Raw genomic sequence first — 21312 nt, 5'->3', positions numbered from 1 at the left:
AATATACTAAAACACACTGGATTGTACATTTTAAATGGGTGAAATTCACAGTATATGTGTAATATCTCTATCTATTTCTAGATTTTATTGTTAAGTAATCTCTACACCCAATGTGGGGCTGAAACTCACAACCCTGGTCGCAGGCTCCACTGACTGAGCCAGTCAGGTGCCCCCGTAATGTCTCATTTTAAAAAATGTATTAAAAATCCCAAATATACCATAATTCATCAAAGCAAGCTGCAGAAATGGAAAGAATGCTGTAAACAGTATCCTACATTCATTTTTTTAAAAGATTTTATTTATTTATTTATTTGAGAGAGAGAGAGAGACAGCCAGCGAGAGAGGGAACACAAGCAGGGGGAGTGGGAGAGAAAGAAGCAGGCTCCCAGTGGAGGAGCCTGATGTGGGACTCGATCCCATAACGCCGGGATCACGCCCTGAGCCAAAGGCAGACGCTTAACGACTGTGCCACCCAGGCACCCCCCTACATTCATTTTTAAAACACTTTCAGTGATTAGTTTTAGGGGTGTGTGAGTTTAGGATTGCTGACAACACTGGCTTCATCTTTGGCCCTCCATCTTGTTCTCCCCTCTGGTGCAGAGATGGCGCCACTTTAGATAACCAGTGGCAGCCTGCTCTGGCACACAGGTGGCACCACTTTAGAAAACTAGTACAGATCCTCTAGTACACAGATAGCGTCACCTTAGATAACTACCCTGCAACCACACCATCATACCCCTTGCACTATAAAAGCTGTGGGTTGAGGTCCAAGCTGGGTGGAGGATGGGTATATGTAGTACACTCTATCCTCCGTCCACCTGCTGGCCCAATACCCTGTCAGTAAGTGACCCTGAATAAAACTAGGTATAAACGGTATGGAGTAGCTTGCTTGTTTTTTCAGTATTAAAGTGCCTTCTCAATCTGGAGGATACATTCCTGACCCTCCTCCACTTTCTAAGAGTGAGATACTAACATTAAGTGCCTGTTGTATTCCGAGCTCCATTAAGCACTGTGTTCATTAGATAATTCACTTTTTTCTAGTTCCTTGAAATGTAAAGTTAGGTTATTGACTTGAGATTTTTTTTTAAAGATTTTATTTATTTGAGAGAGAGAGAGAATGAGAAAGAGAGCATGAATTGTGGGGAGGGTCGGGGGGGGGGGAAGCAGACTCCCTGCCAAGCAGGGAGCCCAACATGGGGCCTGATCCCAGGACCCTGAGATCAGGACCCAAGTCAAAGGCAGATGCTAAACCGACTGAGCCACCCAAGCACCCCAGATCTTTCTTCTTTTTAATGTAGGCATTTACAACAATACATTTGTCTCTGATCACTGCTTTCACTGCATCCCCTGAGTTTCAATATGTTGTGTTTTCAATGCCATTTGCCTCAAATTATTTTCTAATATTCTTTTTATTTCTTCTTTCACCCACTGGTTAAGAGTGTGCTGTTTAATTTCCATGTATTTGTGAAATTTCCAATTTTCCTTCTGTTTTTTTTTTTTTTTTTAATCTCTGGCTTCATTCTATTGGGGTAAAAGAAGATACTTTATGTGAAGTCAATCTTTTGAAATTTATTAAACTACTTTTTGTGGCCTAACATAAGGTCTGCCCTGAAGAACAGTATAGGTTCCACAGGAAAAGAACAGGTTCCATGTTCACTTGAGAATAATACGAATTCTGTTACTGTTCGGTAGAGTGTTCTATATATCTTCAGTAGGTTTATTTCCTTATTGATCTGCTAACTGCTGTGTTACTGAAAGTATGGGATTAAGGTCTCCAGTCGGTGTTGATGGTGGTGGTGAGTGACACCATAACAATCTTCACATACCTCAACAGCTGTCAGAAGGATGGGTTTATTTTCTGTTATTATAAAGACCAGCAAATCAAAGCTACTCACCAGAAGGAAGAACTGTGTAGCAAACAGAATAGCCCATACAAGAATGTTTTACTCTTTCAAGCAGTGATGTTCTATCCACAGTGCTCCTACAGAGATCACAGAACCAGGAATATTGAAGAAAGAAATCCCTTCTTTCAGCAGGAGGTTTGAATAGAAAACCTCTAAGAACCAAATCTAATTTACTGAGTCTACCATCCTGGTTCTGCCATGTACTTCTGTTACCTTGGGTATGTCATTTAATTTTTCTATGCCATGATTTCCTCTTTTGTAAAATGGGGATAATGAATAACCCTGCCATAAGGGTTGCTGTGAGTTAAAGGAGTTCATATATGTAAAATGCCTAGAATAGTCTTGGCAAATAGTGATTGCTCAACAAATAATAGTTATGATGATGGTTGTGAAATCAACTATTATTGTAGAAATGTCTATTTTCATCCTTAATTCTGTCAGTCTGCTGTATGTATTTTTGGGCTCTATTGTTTGATGTATGTATGTTTATAATTGTTGTAACTTCTTGAGAAATTGACCATTTATCAAAATATAATGACCATCTTTGTTTATTGTTTTTAACTCAGAAGTCTATCTTGTATATCAGTACTATCTGTATAGAAAGTCTTTTCCCATCTTTTTACTTTCAGCCTATTTATCTTTAGTCCAACAAGAGTCTCTTGAGGACAGCACATAATTGGATCATGAGTTTGGGGGCTTTTAATCCCTTCTGCCAGTCTGTATTTACTCGGTAAGCTTAATAATTTCACATTTAAAATGATTACTAACAAGGAAAGACTTACTTTTGCCATTTTCCTATTCTTGTATACTGAAGTGTATCATTAGATAAATGTCAATTAGGTCAAGTTGGTTGGTAGCGATATTCAAATCTTTTATATCCTTACTGATTTTTTTTAAATCTACAAATTCTATCAATTAGTAAGAGGTCTTGCTATTTAAAACTATGATTGTAGATTTGTTTCTTTCTCCCTTTGGTTCTCTCGAGTTTTGTTTCATGTATTTTGAAGCTTTGTAGTTAGGTACATATACATTTAAGACTGCTATTTATTTTTAATGAATTAATTCTTACAGCATTATGAAATGTCTCTTTCTTTCTAGAAATTATCCTTGTGCCAAAATCTACTTTGACCGTTATTAATATAGCAACAACCAGCTTTCTTCTGATTTTTGCATCTTTTTCATCTTTTTACTTGTAATCTTTGGCCTTATATATATAGGCGTGTATATATATATTTGTATTTTCAAACAAACACTGTTTCCATTTTTTTATTTTTAAAAACATTTTTGAGCATAGTTGACACACAATGTTACATTAGTTTTAGGTGTACAATAAAGTGTTTCAACTTATCTACACACTATGCTTTGCTCACCACAAATGTAGCTACCATCTGTCACCATGCAATGCTGTTACAATACCAGTGACTATAGGGATACCTGGCTGGCGCAGTCAGTTAAGTGTCTAACTCTTCGTTTTGGCTCAGGTAATGATCTCAGGCTCTTAAGGTCAAGCACTGTGTCGGGCTCCATGCTTAGCACAGAGTCTGCTTGGTTTCTCTCTCTCTGCCCCTCCACATTTCCCTGCCCGCCCCCCACTCCCTCTTCCTCTCTAAAAAATAAATCTTTAAAAAAAAAATACTAGTGACTATAGTCCCTATGCTGTGCTGTTGTGGCCACTTTAATATATAGCATTCCTGGGTATACAAAAAAATCTTCTAGATATCACTATAGATTCAAATGTTTATATTTGCTGTGAAAGATGTGCTACATAGCTCTTTAAAGCAACCAAATAGCATGTTTTAGTGTTCAGCTTATCTACTTCTTTAATATTTATTCATTTTTTTAAATTCCAGTATATTTAACATACAGTGTTATATTAGTTTCAGGTGTACAATATAGTGATTCAACTTTTTTTTTTTTTGAAGAAAGAGTGAATGAGTGGGCAGGGAGGGAGAGAGGGAGAGAGAGAATCGTAAGCCAGCTCCATGCCCAGCATGGAGCCCAACATAGGGCTCAGTCTCATGACCCTGAGATCATGACCTGAGCCAAAAATCAAGAGTTGGACACTTAACTGATTGACCCACCCAGGATCCCCTGATTCAACAACTGTATATATCATTACTCAGTGCTCATGACAAGTGTACTCTTAGTCCCCTACACCAATTTGACCATCTCCCCACTCACCTTCCATCTGATATGCTTTATTTTAAATGAGTTCCCTCAGTTAAAGTTATTATTTTTTTTTCAAAAAGAACATTTTTTATTTGAAGCATACTTCAGAATACATGGTTCTAAAAGATATATATAAAACATTCCACCCCCCAAAAATAGAATAAACATTTTCCTCAAGTACACACAGAAGAACCCCTGGTTAAATAACATAAAAAGAGATATAACAAATATTACAAATTTAGGAAAAGTGAAATCATACCAAGTATATTCTCCAACCACAATGGTACAAAACTATAGAATAAACAATAAACTATAGAATAAAACAAAGCTGGAAAATCTACAGTGTAAATGTTAAATACTTAATATGTAAATATTAAACACCACACTACTGCATAAGCAATGGGCCAAATAAGAAATCAAAATATGTCTCAAAACAAAAGAAAAACAATACTTCAAAATCAGATGTAGCAAAAGCAGATGTTAGAGTGAAATTTATACTATAAATGCTTGTAATAAGAAAAAAAGTTCAATAACTTAACATTACACAAGGACCCAGAAAAAGAAGAAACTTAACTGAATTTTAGTAGACAAAGGAAACAACAAAGAAAAATCAGAAATAAAATAGAGACCAGAAAAAACAATAACATAACATTGAAAGTAATGACCAGTTTTGCAAAAAAATGAAAATTGGCAATGGTTTAATCACATAACCAAAAAAAAAGAGAGAGAGAGAGAGACAGAAGACTCAAAAACCAAAATGAGAAGGGGAAGAGAAAACAATACAACAGATAACCCCAAAATACAGAGTGTGAAAACAGATTATTATAAACAATTATACACTAACAAATCAGATAACTTAAGAAAGAAAAAAAAAAAAGATAATTTCTGAAAATGCACAAGTTACCACAGTTGAATCATGAATCTTGAATCCAAGAAATAGGAAATCTTCTTAGAGCAATAACAAGAATGAAAGTTTAATTAGGAATCAAAAATCTACCAGGACAGGGGCACCTGGGTAGATCAGTCGGTTAAGCATCTGCCTCCGGCTCAGGTCATGATCCCAGGGTCCTGGGATCAAGTGCTGTATCAGACTCCCTGCTCAGCGGGGAGCCTGCTTCTCTCTCTCCCTCTCCCTCTCCCTCTGCCCTTCTTCCTTCTCAAGCTCTCTCTCTCAAATAAATAAAATCTTTAAAAAACAAAAAACCCAAAAAAACTCCCAGAACAGAAAAGCCCAGGACCACATGGCTTCATTGGCAAATTGTACCAAACATTTTAAAAAAATTAATGACAATCTTACAAATCTTACCAAATCTTACAAATAATGGAATAGAGGGAACACATTCAAAATCATTCCATGAGGCCAGTACCACCCTGACACCCAAAACAGGATAAAAATAACACAAAAACAAAAACGTCTAGTTTGTCCAATATAAGTATTGCTTACTCTGGCTTTCTTTTGAAATCCATGTGCATGATAAATGTTTCTACACCCCTCACTTTCAATCTGTAGGTATCTTTAGGTCTAAAATGAGTCTCTTGTAGGTAGCATACAGATGGATCTTTTTTTTTTAATCCATTCTGACACGTTTTCTGACTGAAGCATTGAATCCATGCACATTCAAAGTAAATATTGATAGATATGTATTTACTGCCATTTTATTACTTGTTTTGTTGTTGTTTCTGGAGATTTTCTCTGATCCTTTCTTGTCTCTGTCACTTTTGGTTTCTCCTTTGCACTCAAAGAGTCCCCTTTAAAATTTCTTGCAGGGCTGGTTTATTGGTCATGAACTCCTAATTTTTTGTTTGGGAAACTCTTTATCTCTCCTTCTATTCTGAAAGATAGCCTTGCTGGATAGAGTATTCTTGGCTGATTTTCCCCATTCAGCACTTTGAATATATCATGCCAGTCCGTTCTGGCTTGCCAAGTTTCTGTTGAGAAATCTCCAGCTAGCCTTATGGATTTTCCCTTGTAAGTTAAGGACTTCTTTTCTCTTGCTGCTTTTAAGGTTTTCTTTTATCACTATATTTTGCAAATTTAATTACAATAGGTCTTGGTCAACACCAAGGCACCAATGCCTGCTTTTGTTGATTTTGATGGGAGTTCTTTTTGCCTCCTGGATCTGGATGTCTTTTTCCTTCCTCAGATTAGGGAAGTTTTCTATTACTTCTGCCCCCTTTTCTCTTTCTTGTTCTGGGACTTTCTTTCTTTCTTTCTTTCTTTCTTTCTTTCTTTCTTTCTTTCTTTCTTTCTTTCTTTTTAAAAGTAATCTCTACACCCAACATGGGGCTCAAACTCACAACCCCAAGTTCAGGAGTTGCATGCTTCACCAAATGGGCCAGTTCTGGGACTCCTATAATATGAATGTTATTACATTTGATGGAGTCACTGAGTTCCCTAAGTCTATTCTTGTGTTGTATAATTCTTTCTCTCTTTTGTTCAGCTTCATTTTTTCCCATTATTTTGTCCTCTAGATCAAGAATTCATTTCTCTGCTTCTTCCAGCCTGCTTTCATTGCAACAAGCCTGTTTCCAATCTCATTTATTGCATTCTTCATCTCGGATTCTTTGTTAACTCTTTTACCTCTGTGGAAAAGGTCTCACTGATGTCTTATATTCTTTCCTCAAACCCAGTGAGTATCTTTATGATTACTGCTTTCAATTCTCCATCAGGCATGTTAATTATATCAGTTTTGCTTATTTCTCTGGCTGTGACCTTCTCTTTTTCTTTCCTTCGGGATAAATTCCTCCATCTCCGCATTTTGTATAAGTCTCTGCCTTCTTCTGTTAGAAAAGTCCATGTGTCTTCTCCTCCTGAAAGTAATGGCCTTACAAAAAGGTCAGATAGTGTTCAAGGCCTGGCACTTCAGGGAGTGCCTACTGTTGTGTTTGGCTGCTCTATCCCTCAGGCCAGCTGTCTGCAGAGGCTCTTCTTGTCTGCTATGGGCAGTGTTTGCTCCCTGGTCTGAATGTGGTAAGCTTTAACGAGGTGTGCTCTGGTCTGCTTGTTAAATGAGACCTGATGCTACTTCCACTACAACTGAGGCCATGCAGAAGTCTCTGGTGGAAATGTGGTGTGGGCAGGGGTCTGTGCTGGTCTCCTGGGGAGGGGCCTGACACAGTGGGACTGAGGCAAGTTTGACTGAGAAGGACAGTCCTGCCAGAGTGCTGGGGGTAGGGGTGGGGCTTAGTGTAAGCAAGTTAGTCAGCCAGTGTTGGCATTGCACTGCCTCTTGCTGGTGACTCTGTGTTTATACTCTATGTTTATGAGGGACAGGGAGGGAAATGGTGCCAGCCAGCTCCGCTGTTCCTGGAGAGGCATCTCTGTGAATGTTTATTCCTATTGTATTTTCAAAAACATTTCCCTGTATATAGAATTCCAAGTTAGCATGTTTGCCTTCAAAAAAAAAAAAAAAAACTTTAAAAAAGTTATGCCTTTGTTCTCTGGTCTGCACCGTTTCTGAAAAGATGTCAGCTATCATTCATATTATTGTTCCCTCTTATATATTAATTCTCTTTTCTACCTCCTTTATAAAAATCTTTGATTTTCAGCAATCTGACCATGACTTGCCTAAGGTTAGACTTCTTTGTATTTATCTTGCTTGGTTTGGTGTCCAGTCTACTGTTAAGCCCATCAAATGAATACTTCTGATATATTTTTCATTTCTAGCATTCCAGACTGGTTCTTTTTATAGTTTTCCATCTTCCTGCTAATATTTTCTATTCACCATGTTCAACATCTGGACCACCACTGACTTTGTTTCTCATCACTTCTCGTATTTTCTTATTTCTTTGCATATCTCATAATTTGTTATTTTATGTCAGATATTGTGTATAAAGAACAGTAATTTACAAAATTCAATGAAATGAAGAGCTGTTTCTTTGAAAAGATAAATAATGCATCTATGTTCATCAGGGATATTGGCTTAAAATTTTCTTGTGGCATCCTTGTCTCATTTTGGTATTAGGGTAATGCTGGCTTTGTAAAATGAATTTAGAAATGTTCTCTTTTCTATTTTTTGGCAGAACTTGAGAAGGACTGATATTAATTATTTAATATTTGATAGAATTCACCTATGAAGCCATCTAGTCCAGGACTTAATGTTTGTTGGGAGGTATTTTAGTCATGTTCATCAGGAAAAAAGAGAAAGGATGCAAATAAAATCAGAAATGAAAGATGTTACAACTGATACCACAGAAATACAAAGAAATATAAGAGACTACTATTAAAAACTATATGCCAACAAGTTGGACAACCTAAAAAAAAGTATAAATTCCTAGAAATATACAACCTACCAGGACTGAATCATGAAAATACAGAAAATCTGAACAGACTGATTACTAGTAAGGACATTAAATCAGTAATCAAATACCTCCCAACAAACACTGATGCCGGGATTGATCTCAGGATCCTGGGATCATGACCTGAGCCAAAGGTAGATGCTTAACTGACTGAGCCACCTAGGCACCCCATAAAATAAATCTTAAAAAAAAAATCAGCAGGATTTAACTCCGGGAGAGCCAGAGGGCTATGGGAAACCAAGTCTCTGCTCTTAAAGGGCCTGCATGCTGATTCACTCATTCCAAGACCCAGCAGAAAAACAGCAGTTTGAAAGGCACCTGGGTTTTACACAAAGGAGATTCACAGACTAATTTTAGGATCTTGCAGATCCATGGAGGGGCAGGGATCTGTAAGAGCTTTCTATGGGAAAGGAAGTGCTGGTGGATGTCATTTCTCATGCCTTCTTTCAGTCTAGCTGGCCTGATACTTGTGGGAACCAATTCTGACACCTTCCATCTACCTTCCTAGTACCACCTGCCACACCCTGGAGTTCCCTTGTGGGCCCACCATAGCAGATGCCCCCCCAAAGCAGTTCCCACCCCACCACACACAGCAGGCATCCCTGGCCATTGATCATCAGTCCTCCAGAGTAACTCCCACCTTGGGGAGAGGGAGGAGCTAGCCTTACCCACCAGCACAATCAGAGTAGCTACAGCCAGGCCTCTCAGCCAGCCTACTGGCGGCAAGCCCTGTCCACTATGCACCTGTAGCAGTCACAGCCAGCCATTGCAGATAGCTGGGCAGAAGGCTCAGCCACAGCAGAAGGGCACATGCAGTCCACTCGGAAGACACCTCCTGAAGTGCCTGGTTCTGGTGGCCAGGAGAGACTGTGCTACTGGGTACCACAGGATGCCTTCTACCTAAGGCCACCACTTTCAACACCAGGAGACATAGCTGACCCTTCCTAATACATAGAAACAGACACTGAGTCAGACAAAACGAGACAGAGGAATATGTTCCAAATAAAAGAAGTAGGCAAAACCCCAGAAAAATTGCTAAGCAAATGAAGATTATCAATATACCTGATAAAGAATTCAAAGTAATGGTCATAAAGATACTCACTGGGTTTGAGAGAAGAGTTGATGAATTCAGTGAGAACTTCAACAAAGAGGAAATATAAAAAGAACCAGTCAGAACTGAAGAATACAGTAATTGAAATGAAAAATACAAGCAGATTAGAGGATGCAGAAGAATAGATCAGCAATCTAAAAAGCAGGGTACTGGAAAGCAACCAAGCTGAACAGCAAGAAGAAAAAAGAATTTTAAAAAATGAAGATAGTTTAAGGGACCTCTAGGGTTAACACTGAGCATACTAACATTCACATTTTAGAGGTCCCAGAAGGAGAAGACAGAGAAAGGACAGAAAACTTATTTGAAGAAATAATAGCTAAAAACTTTCCCAACCTGGGGAAGAAAAAAGGTACCGAGGCCAAGGAAGCACACAGAGCACCAAACAAAATGAACCCAATGTATTCCACACTAAGACACATAATAATTAAAATGGCAAAAGTTAAAGATAATCTTCAAAGCAGCAAAAAAAAAAAAAAAAAAAAAGTAAAAAGTTAAGTACAAGGGGAATCCCGGGGCACCTGGGTGGCTCAGTCATTAAGCGTCTGCCTTCGGCTCAGGGCATGATCCCAGGGTCCTGCGATCGAGCCCCGCATCAGGCTCCCTGCTCCACCGGGAGCCTGATTCTTCTCTCCCACTCCCCCTGCTTGTGTTCCCTCTCTCACTGGCTGTCTCTCTCTTTGTCAAATAAATAAATATAATCTTAAAAAAAAAAAAAAAAAAAGGGAAATCCCATAAAGCTATGAGATGATTTTTCGGCAGAAACTTTGCAGGCCAGAAGAGGGGCATGAAATACTCAAAGTGCTGAAAGGAAAAAGGCTACAAACAAGAATATTCTACCCAGAAAGGTTATCATTCAGAATTGGGGAGAGATAAAGAGTTTTCGAAAAAAATAAAAGTTAAAGTAATTCACCACCACTAACCTGGCCTTACAAGAAATGTTAAACGGACTTCTTTAAGTGGAAAAGAAAAGGCGGTAATGAGAGGGAAGGAAAGGAAAATATGTCACTGATAAAAGCAAACTTACAGAAAAAGTAGTAGATTAATCACTTATAAAGCTAAAATGAAGATTAAAAGACAAAAGTAGTAAAATCAATCATATCTACAAAAATCAGTCAAGACATACACAAAATAAAAAGGTATACAATATGACATCATATACATAAAATGTGGAGGATTAATATTGTTAGCATGTGTTCAAACTTAAATGACAGTTAACTTAATATAGACTGCTACATATACAGGATTTATATATGAACCTCATGGTAACCACAAACCAAAGACCTATGATAACACAAAAAATAAAGAAAAAGGAATCCAAGCATACTACTAAAGAAAGTCATCAAACAAGGGAAGAGAACAAGAGAAGAAAGGAACAAGGAACTACAAAAACAACCAGAAAATAACAAACTGGCAATAAGTACATATCTATCAATAATCACTTAAAATGTAAATGGACTAAATGCTCCATTCAAAAGATAGAAGACTGAACGGATTTTTAAAAAAGACACATTTATATGCTGCCCTCACTACAGATCTAAAGACACGTAGAGATTGAAAGTGAAGGGATGGAAAAAAAATATTCTGTGCAAGTGGAAGTGGAAAAAAAGATGGGGTAGCAATACTTAGAGCAGAAAAAACAGACTTTAAAACAGGCTGTAATAAGAGACAAAAAAAGGGCATTATTACATAGTGATAAAAGGATTAAACCAACAAGAGGATATAGCAATTGTAAATAACTATGCACCCAACACAGGGGCACCTAAATATATAAAGCAAACATTAACAGACACAGAGAAATAGACAGTAATACAATAATAATAGGAAGCTTTAACATCTCACTTGCATTAATAGATAGATCATCCAGACAGAAAATCAGTAAGAAAACAATGGCTTTGAATGACACATTAGGCAGGACTGATTTAACAAATATTACAGAACATTCCGTAAGAAACAGCAGAATATACCTTCTTTTCAAGTGCACATGAGATATTTTCCAGGTTGGATCACACATTAAGCCACAAGACAAATCTCAATCAACTTAGGAGGACTGAAATCATATCAAGCATCCTTTCCAGTCACAGTGGTATGAAACCAGAAAAAAAAAAAAAAACTGGGAAAAAATGCAAATACTTGGAGGCTAAGCAACATGCTACTTAACAATCAATGGGTTAAAAAAGAAATCGAAGAGGAAATAAAAAATAAAGACAAACAAAAATGGAAATGCAACAGTTCAAAATCTTAGAGATGCAGCAAAAGCAGTTATAAGAGAGAAGTTTATAGTGATATAGGCCTGCCTGAAGAAACAAGAAAAATCTCCAAAAACAATCTAAACTTGTACCTAAAGAAACTAGAAACAGAACATGGCCCAGAGCTAGAAGGAAGGAAATAATAAAGATCAGAACAGAAATAAATGAAAGACACAAAGAAAATAGAAAAAAAAAAATCAATGAAACTAAAAGCTGATTCTTTGAAAAGCTAAATTTTGGTAAACCTTTAATCAGACACATCAATGAGAGAGAGAGAGAGGAATCAAATAACATAAAAAATGAAAGAAGAGAAGTTACGACCCACACCTCACAAGTACGAAGGATTATGAGAGACTACTACAAAAAATCACATGTCAACAAACTGGACAATCTAGAAAAAAAATGAATAAATTTCTAGAAACATGCAATCTTCCAAGACTAAATCAGGAAGAAATAAAAAATATGAACAGACTGATTACCAGTAATGAAACTGAATCAATAATCAAAAACCCAACAAACTGAAGTCCAAGACCAGATGGCTTCCCAAGTAAGTTCTACCTAACATTTAAAGAAGAGTTAATACCTATCTTTCTCAAACTATTTAAAAAAACAGAAGAGGTAGGAATGCTTCTAATTCATTCTACAAGGCCAGTATTTACACTGATACCAAAACCAAATATACAACAACAAAAAAAAGAAAATTACAGATCAATATCTCTGATGAACACAGATGCAATAATCCTCAACAAAATATTTGCAAACTGAATTAAAAAATACATCACAAGGATCATACACCACAATCAAGTAGGATTTATTCCAGAGATGCAAGCATGGTTCAACATCGGCAAATCGATGTGAAACACCACATTAACAAAATAAAGCATAAAAATCGTATGATCATCTCAATAGATGCAGGAAAAGCATGTGACAAAATTCAACATCAATTCATGATAAAAACTCTCAACAAAGTTTAGAGGAAACATAAACATAACAAAGATCATATATGACACACCTAGAGCTAACATCTTTTTTTTTTTTCAAAGATTTTATTTATTTATGTGACAGAGAGACAGCCAGCGAGAGAGGGAACACAGCAGGGGGAGTGGGAGAGGAAGAAGCAGGCTCATAGCGGAGGAGCCTGATGTGGGACTCGATCCGGAACGCCGGGATCACGCCCTGAGCCGAAGGCAGACGCTTTAACGACTGCGCTACCCAGGTGCCCCTAGAGCTAACATCTTAATAGTGAAAAGCTGAAAGCTTTTCCTCAAAGATCAGAAACAAAACAAGAATGTCTACTCTCACCACTTTTATTCAAAATAGTACTGGAAGTCCTAGCTACAGCACTCAGACAAGAAAAAGAAATAAAAGACATCCAAACTGGAAAGGAAGAAGTAAAACTGTCACTATTTGCAAATGACATTATACCATATATAGAAAACCCGGAAGACTCCACCAAAACACTGTTAGCATAAATGAATTCAGTAAAGTTTCAATTCAGTAAAGGATACAAAATCAGTACAGTAATCAGTTGGGTTTCTATACATTAATAACAAACTAGCAAAAAGAGAAGTTAAGAAAACAATCCCATTTACAACTACATCAAAAAATAATAAAATACCCAGGAATAAATTTACCAAGGAGTTTAAAGACCTGTATTCTGGGGCGCCTGGGTGGCACAGCGGTTAAGAGTCTGCCTTTGGCTCAGGGCGTGATCCCGGCGTTATGGGATCGAGCCCCACATCAGGCTCCTCCACTATGAGCCTGCTTCTACCTCTCCCACTGCCCCTGCTTGTGTTCCCTCTCTCGCTGGCTGTCCCTATCTCTGTCAAATAAATAAATAAAATCTTTAAAAAAAAAAAAACCTGTATTCTGAAAACTGTACGACAGTAATGAAAGAAATTGAAAATGACAAAAATAAATGGAAAATTATACCATGCTTCATGGACTGGAAGAATTACTATTCTTAAAATGTCCATAGCACCCAAAGCAATCTACAGATTCAGTGCCATCCTTACCAAAATACCAACAGTTCTTTTCATACTGCTAGAACAAAGAATCCTAACATTAATGTGGAACCACAAAAGCCTCTAAAGAATCAAAGTAATCTTGAGAAAAAAGAACAAAGCTGTAGGTATTACAATCCCAGATTTCAAACTATACTACAAAGACAGAGTAATCAAAACAGTATGGTATTGGCATAAAAACAGTCACACAGATCAATAGGATACACTAGAGAGCCTAGAAATAAACCCATGCATATCCGGTCAATTATTCTATGACAAAGGAGGGGAAAATATACAATGCAGATAGGACAGTCTCTTCATTAAGTGGTGTTGGTAGGGGCGCCTGGGTGGCACAGCGGTTAAGCGTCTGCCTTTGGCTCAGGGCGTGATCCCGGCGTTATGGGATCGAGCCCCACATCAGGCTCCTCCGCTATGAGCCTGCTTCTTCCTCTCCTGCTCCCCCTGCTTGTGTTCCCTCTCTCGCTGGCCGTCTCTATCTCTGTAGAATAAATAAAATCTTTAAAAAAAAAAAAAAGTGGTGTTGGTAAAACTGGACAGCCACGTGCAAAAGAATGAAACTGGACCACTATCTTACACCATTCACAAAAACTAACCAAAAATGAATTAAAGACTTGAATGTAAGACCTGAAACCACAACACTCCTACAAGAAAACATAGGCAGTAAGCTCCTTGACCACAGCTTGGAGACTGTTGGGTTTGACACCAAAAACAAAGGCAGCAAATGCAAAAATAAACAGTGGAACTATAACAAACTACAAAAAAAACCAAAAACTGCTGCACACCAAAGGAAACCATCACTAAAATGAACCTACTGTATAGGAGAAAATATTTGCAAATCATATATCTGATAAGTGTTTAATATCTAAAATATACCATGAACTCATATAACTCTATATCCAAAAAAAAAAAAAAACTAATTTAAAAAAAGGGCAGATCTGAACAAACATTTTTCCAAAGAAGACACACAGATGGCCAACAGACACATGAGAAGGTGTTCAACATCAGTCATCATCAGGGAAATGCAAATCAAAACCACAATGGGATCACCTCACACCTGTCAGAATGGCTGTTATCAAAAGACAAGGAGTAACAAGTGTTGGCAAGGATGTGGAGAAAAGGGAATCTTGCACACTGTGGGTAGGAACGTAAACGGGTACAGCCATGACAGAAAACAGTATGGAGGTTCCTCAAAAAGTTCAAAATAGAACCATCCCTGTGATCCAGATTCTCCTTCTGGGTATTTATCTGAAGAAAAGGAAAACATAACTTGAACAGACAGCTGCACCCCCATGTTCACTGCAGCATTATTTACAATAGCCACGATATGGAAAAACCTGTGACCACTGATGGATGAATGGATAAAGAAAATGTGGTCTGTATATATATGTATATATATAATACAAATATTATTCAGCCATAAAAAGGAGGAAATTTTGCTATTTGTAACAACATGGATCTAGAGGGTATAAATCCTGTTATTTATGCTAAGTAAAATAAGTCACATAGAGAAAAACAAATATCCTATGATCTCATATATATGTGAAATTTAAGACACACACACACACCTGAGTTCATAGATACAGAAAACAGACTGTGGTTCCCAGGGGTGAGGCGTGGGCAAAGTGGGTGAAAAGGGTCAAAAGGTACAAACTTCCAGTTAGAAAATAAATAAGTCATGGGGATGTAAGTACAACACAGTGACTATAGTAATACTGTACTGAATATATTTGAACGTTGCTAAGAGAGTAATCTTAAAAGTTCTCCTTGCAAGAAAAAAATTTTTTTTCAAAGATTTTAATTTATTTGTCAGAGAGGGATAGAGAACACAGCAGGGGGAGCACCAGACAGAGGGAGAAGGCGGCTCCCGGCTGAGCAGGGAGCCCCATGCGGCACTCGATCCCAGGACCCTGGGATCATGACCTGAGCTGAAGGCAGATGCTCAACCAACTGAGCCACCCAGGTGTCCCAAGAAAAAAAATGTTATAACTTGTATGGCAGTGGATATTAACTATGCCTATTGTGGTAGTCATTTCTCAATATATACAAATACTGAATCATGAGGCTGTACATCTGAAACTAACAATGTTATATGTCAATAATACTTAAATTTTTAAAAAACAGTAATTTACCTCCACAAAGGGCAGCTCCTTCTTTAATTAGGTTGCTTAGGGTAGGGATAGGGAGGTAGAGGGGACTGAATCCTTTTAATCTATGGTTGAGCTGGGTTTGAGATCTTTTTGTAGCATTTTTTAGATTCAGTTCAAAAATGGCTTAAAATCACCTTAAGGTGAGATCAGAACTTAACCTTCAGGAGAAGTCAGGATCTGAGCAGCGGTGAAACTTCACAGATCTCTGAGCTGTACAACTTAGCTACTTGCTTTTTGAACTCAAGAAATTTTTCCCTATTTTGCATTCTTGCTGACAGCTGGGGAGCTGTCTTTGCTCTCCAGTAAGCACCCTTCACTGTCTGTGCCTTAAGATCTGTCTGTCTCTCTCTCTCTCCTGTGCTCTGACTCCACCTTCTGAAAGGCTGTTGCCTTGTCCTCAGTGAAAACCTGGATAGCTATAGAGGGATATTTGTCAGCTCTCCTGCCATTCCCCCAGCCTGTGGTAGTCCCACTTTATTAAAAGCCCCTAGTGCCTCAGAGAGATTTGCATCAACTCCCAGCCCTGCCTCTATTCTTTAGCAGAGGCCACTCACCTCAGCATCATTCTTCCCTCTCTTTCCCTTACCTCAACCTCCAGCATACCATATCCTTAAACTCAGTTAAGGCCCATGGGAAAGGGGTGGCAGGTGGGTGCAGCCTTACTCTGTGGCTGGGGCTCCTCAAAATTCCAAATTGTCCCTCCAGCCCACAGGCAGTCAAAAGTTTTTCTCTTTACTGGTCTATAGCAGATTCTTCTTCTCCTTTTTTTCTGGGAAGGCTCATTATGTTCTGGATTTTAATTCATTTAGATTTTTTGTGTCCTCAGCTCTCTGGTGGGTTTTTAGGGAACTGCCATTCCCTAGCTTCTTCACCTTTCTCATTATTACAGTGGAAACAACGTCTAACTTTTGCAACTTGCGACATCCTCACAGAAAGAGGGAGTCTTTCTCATCCTTTTTGATGACAGAAAACAGACTTGGAGCAGATAAATAACTTTCACAAGGTTTACAATGAAGAAGAGAGGAGAAAGAAGAAAGAAGAAAGAAGAAAGAAGAAGAAGAAGAAGAAGAAGAAGAAGAAGAAGAAGAAGAAGAGAGGAAATAAGAAAGAAGAAGAAGAACTGTAATTTAAACTTGTATTTCCTGACTCCAAGTCTAGGAGTTTTTTGTCTGCACAAAGGAGTTCTTTGTACTGACAACAGGTAGTAAAAAGGCGATTTGTACAAGTCATTTACCCTCTCAGTATTTCCAGTTTGTAAACTGAAGGGACTGGGCTAGAGAAACTCAGAAGACGCCTTCAAATCTAATACTTGAAGATACAACGAAGTTTGTGTTTTTAAAATACATAGCATCACAGTTTCTGAAAGCCTAATTGTGTCTTTAGATTTTACACGTCTAATGAGCATCACAAATTTATCAAGTCTCAAACTAACTCTTGCTTTCTTTATCCATACCTAAACTTACTCCTCCCCTAGTCTTCATCTCGGTAGATGACAACTCCTTCCTATCACTCAGGCTCAAGTCATGGAAATCATCCTTGACTTTTTCTATTCCACAACGAATCCATCAACTAATCCTATGGATTACTGCAATAATGTCCTATCTAGTGTCCTCTGTTTTTGTCCCTTCTCCCCTCACTCATACCCCAAACATATTTTCCACAGAGCAGACAGAGTGGTCCTTTTAAAAGTCATATGTCCTTCTTCTTAAACCCTGACAATCACTTCCCGTTCCCACAAAGGAAAAGACGAAGTCCTTCAAATGGCTTATAAATCCTATGTGATTTGGCCAAACTACTTTGAACCTACCATGCACCTCTGTCTTATGACACTCCAGCCACACTGATTTCCTGGCAGTTCCTCCAACACACCAGGAATGATCTTGCCTCAGGACCTTTGCATTTGAGCCCTCTCCTGAAACGGCCTTTTTCCAGGCATTCCCATGAAATAGCCTCTGCTCAAATGTCATATCAGAGAGGCCTTCCCTTCCACTCTATATAAAAAGCAACCTCCCTCCTCTCATCCACTCTCCCATCCCGCCCTAAAACTTCCTCTCTCTCAGTCAGCTTTATTTTTCTCCAAAGCACTTTCACAACCTTATCTGCATGTTTATTTTATCTTCCTCCCACCACAACATAAGCTCCATGAGGGCAAAGCCTTGCCTGTGTCACTGCTGGATACCCACTGCCTACAAGAGTGACTGGCACATAGCACACAATAAACATATGCTGGATAGAAGACCACAGAACAGAAAATTTAATGTAAAGACAATTATAGGGGCAGCACTGAGAGCTCAAAAAGCTGGGTTTGAACCTCGATTCTGACTCCACAAGAACTTTCCCAACAACTGCCCTGTTCCGCTTTCTCACACCCCTCTCATAGCCACCCCAGTGCTGGAGTTGGTAGTAGTAGACCCTACACAGGGTAGAGGTGAGACACAAAATGCAGCAGGGAAGGCAGAGGTAAAAGTGTAGCCCAACCCATGGCTGGCCATATTTGAGCTTTGGTTGTTGCACTGTTAAGGGGTGGGAGGTGGGAGCCAAGTAAATCCTGCAGGATGTCATTAAACATCATCATAATAGAGAGCTTGTCATAAAATAAAAAAAGAGCTTGCTGGCTCAGCTGATAAAACACTGAAACTCTTAATCGTGGCGAAGTACGTTCATGCCAGGCACTGGGAACAATCTTTAGTTTGGAAAGAAGCCATGGTATAATGGTGAAGATGCCAGACTTTAGAGACAGACTGGTTAAGTTCAAATCCAGGATCTGCCACTCACTATGTAGCCTTGGACAAATTACCTCATCAGTCTGGGCCTCCTAAACGGGTATAAAAATGTCAATCTCAGAAGGATGTGGAAGGATTAAATAAGATAAATGTGAAGTGATCAGCCTAAAACTGGACAGTGTGGAGGGCTCTATGAAAAAGTAATTGTTACAGTTCTAAAAATTATGCTCCATCCCCATCCCAGTGGAGACCAAAGCGAGACCAACATTGTTAATAGAAGGAAAATATATTCTTTTTACGATCTATAAACATAGATCTCATTATATAAGCATATTAGCTCTCTTAACTATACCATGTGATGGCAAAGAGACCAAAATTATCTGTAAACCTTGGTATATTTTATTGTAAAGTTTCCCCCGCACCCCGTGCTTCCCAACACCTCTGAGAAGTACTAACCACAGACAAACACAGAAAGAGAAGTGCCAAAACAGGGGGACAGTCTAAGTGAATGAATTAAAATGGGAAAACAGTAATGACACAATGTTATATTTCCGAGAAAAAAAAAATCTGCCTTACAAGCTAAAGTATTAGGCAACAGCAAAAACATGACAAAAGGTATCCCAACGTATATTTTGATCCATATGAAGCAAATTGCTGTCTTTTTTAAACAATTTTAGAATATACAACTAAAATATATGTAAAAATTACTGCTAGGAAAAATCTCAGACAATAGAATTTTATTTTTTTAAATATATTCATCCTCCAAGTCTAAACGGTTTTATGTAAAACACTGGTCTTGTGATTCACAAAAAGCATGTGCCAATTCCTGAATGCAAAGTGAAATGACAGGAGAAACTTTCAATGCTATTACAGCCATGAGTATGAACCCCAATCCAACAATCTGTCTTCATTAATTCCTCTTCATTTCATCTTTCTGAAAAAGGGGAGGGAAAAGTGAGAGGAGAGAAGGCTAGGCATCCCTACTCTGTTCTGTAGCATCTAGCTCAGTGCCAGGAATAACAAATACAAGTATTCATAAGTGCCCAAAAATATTAAAATCCAAACAAGAAAACAAATTTCCTAACATATACCTACCATATATATTGGAGAACATATACTGATGCACTATACATTACAGTATAATCCAGTGTTTACATAAGCAGGTTCTGAGACAATCTGCCTGGTTTTGAAATCTCAATTTATCAGATGGGTGACCTGGGCAAGTTACTCTACCCTTCTGTGCCTCAATTTCCTCACCTCTAAAATGGGGAAATGGTATCTTTCTCAAAGGGTTGTTGTGATGGTTAAATAAGACACATAAGGTGCTTGGAAATACATCTTGCTTAGAATGTCATTATAGAAGCAATAGAAACAAATGGCTTAATTGAAGAAATTTTCATTGAGAGATAGTTAAGCAGAGTTCTAAATTCATGTGCAAAGTCATTCATATCAACTGCTAAAGTTGTATGTTTAGATTGAAACATTTAATGAACAGTAATATAACGATCTTGAATACAGTTCTGGGGATTACACAGGCAGCTTCCTCATTCCCCCTCCTATATATACCAACCATTTCCCACTTTCACTGGAGCCCAGGCATCAGCTCATCATAAAATTAAATCCCTTCCATGAATGAAATTCTTAATGCTTAAAAATAGACAAAAAGCAAAAAATGTCTAAGTTTAGCAAATCTATCACTAGTACACAAGTATAGTAGAATGCTCTGAAAGTAAGTAAAACTTTAAAATGCACAATAGTGAATCAAGGCGTTCTGTGGGTCAGGATGGAAGGGGAGAAGAAAAGGAAAATGGGCAAGAGGAGGAATATGAGACTTCAGAGAGCTGTGAAAATTCAATTCCTGAATATTCTTCCTTTCTCTTTGCTATAAGAGCTTTTCTCACATATAACATATAAAAATCATTGCAATATTTACAACACTCAGATTTTTGTAAAATTCATTTTGTGAAACTCTTGTTGGTTCCATTAGTCACTTAAAAGCAATTCAGAATTTTAAAAAAATTACACAAAATAAAGACCCCATTTCTGTTATTTGTGGGTAATATTTTTCCCCCTACTATCAAAAGGGCACACATCTGGCAGTTGTTTTTTCAAAGCCAATGATAGATACAGACCAGCCACCTTCTCTTCCTACCATGCCTCCCCCTAGTTACCAAAAAAAAGAGTCTGCCAGGGTTCCAAAAAAAATTGTAGATTTTCTCTCCAGGCCAACTGGCACTTGGGGAGCCCCCTGCCTTCTCAGATTAGCACTTCCACCGTAGATAAAGAGCAAATCTACACTAGTGATGGTTAAAAGACCTGTTTCTTAAAACCAGGCATTTCCTTATTACCCATCCCAAACCCCTCTCAAATATTCTTTATCAAAGGTGTGTCCCCAGCAGAGACCAGCTCCTCTCTTCTTTTACCCGCTTTGGAGGCCTCCGGAGAAATCACACCTTTGGTCAGCAATTCCTTGAATCCAGTATAGCCAATCCAACACCTCAGCTGAGTCTTCAAGTCAGGTTTTAAAAACGAGCTTAATGGGGGCCAGGTGGTATGCCCACTCACTCTCAAGTTTATTGAATAAAAGTAGTGATTTAAGATTTTCACAATGTACTAATTACTAATTAAATTCCTTAAGGGGCTGCGCACAGGAAGAATCTCCAGCTTAATGCCCCCATTTTTTTTTTTT

The 21312-nt window shown here is 38.1% G+C and overlaps 1 protein-coding gene across 6 annotated transcripts in view; it reads right to left on the bottom strand.

Moving 5' to 3' along the window:
- FBXL2 (F-box and leucine rich repeat protein 2) overlaps positions 1–21312 on the bottom strand; it is a 124912-nt gene that overhangs the window by 102976 nt on the left and 624 nt on the right. The gene's annotated exons all lie outside the window — the stretch shown is intronic.

Source organism: Ursus maritimus, unplaced genomic scaffold (assembly GCF_017311325.1).
Source record: "Ursus maritimus isolate PB19 unplaced genomic scaffold, ASM1731132v1 scaffold_20, whole genome shotgun sequence".
Taxonomy (NCBI): Eukaryota; Metazoa; Chordata; class Mammalia; order Carnivora; family Ursidae; genus Ursus; species Ursus maritimus.
This window is presented reverse-complemented; position numbering and strand designations above follow the sequence as displayed.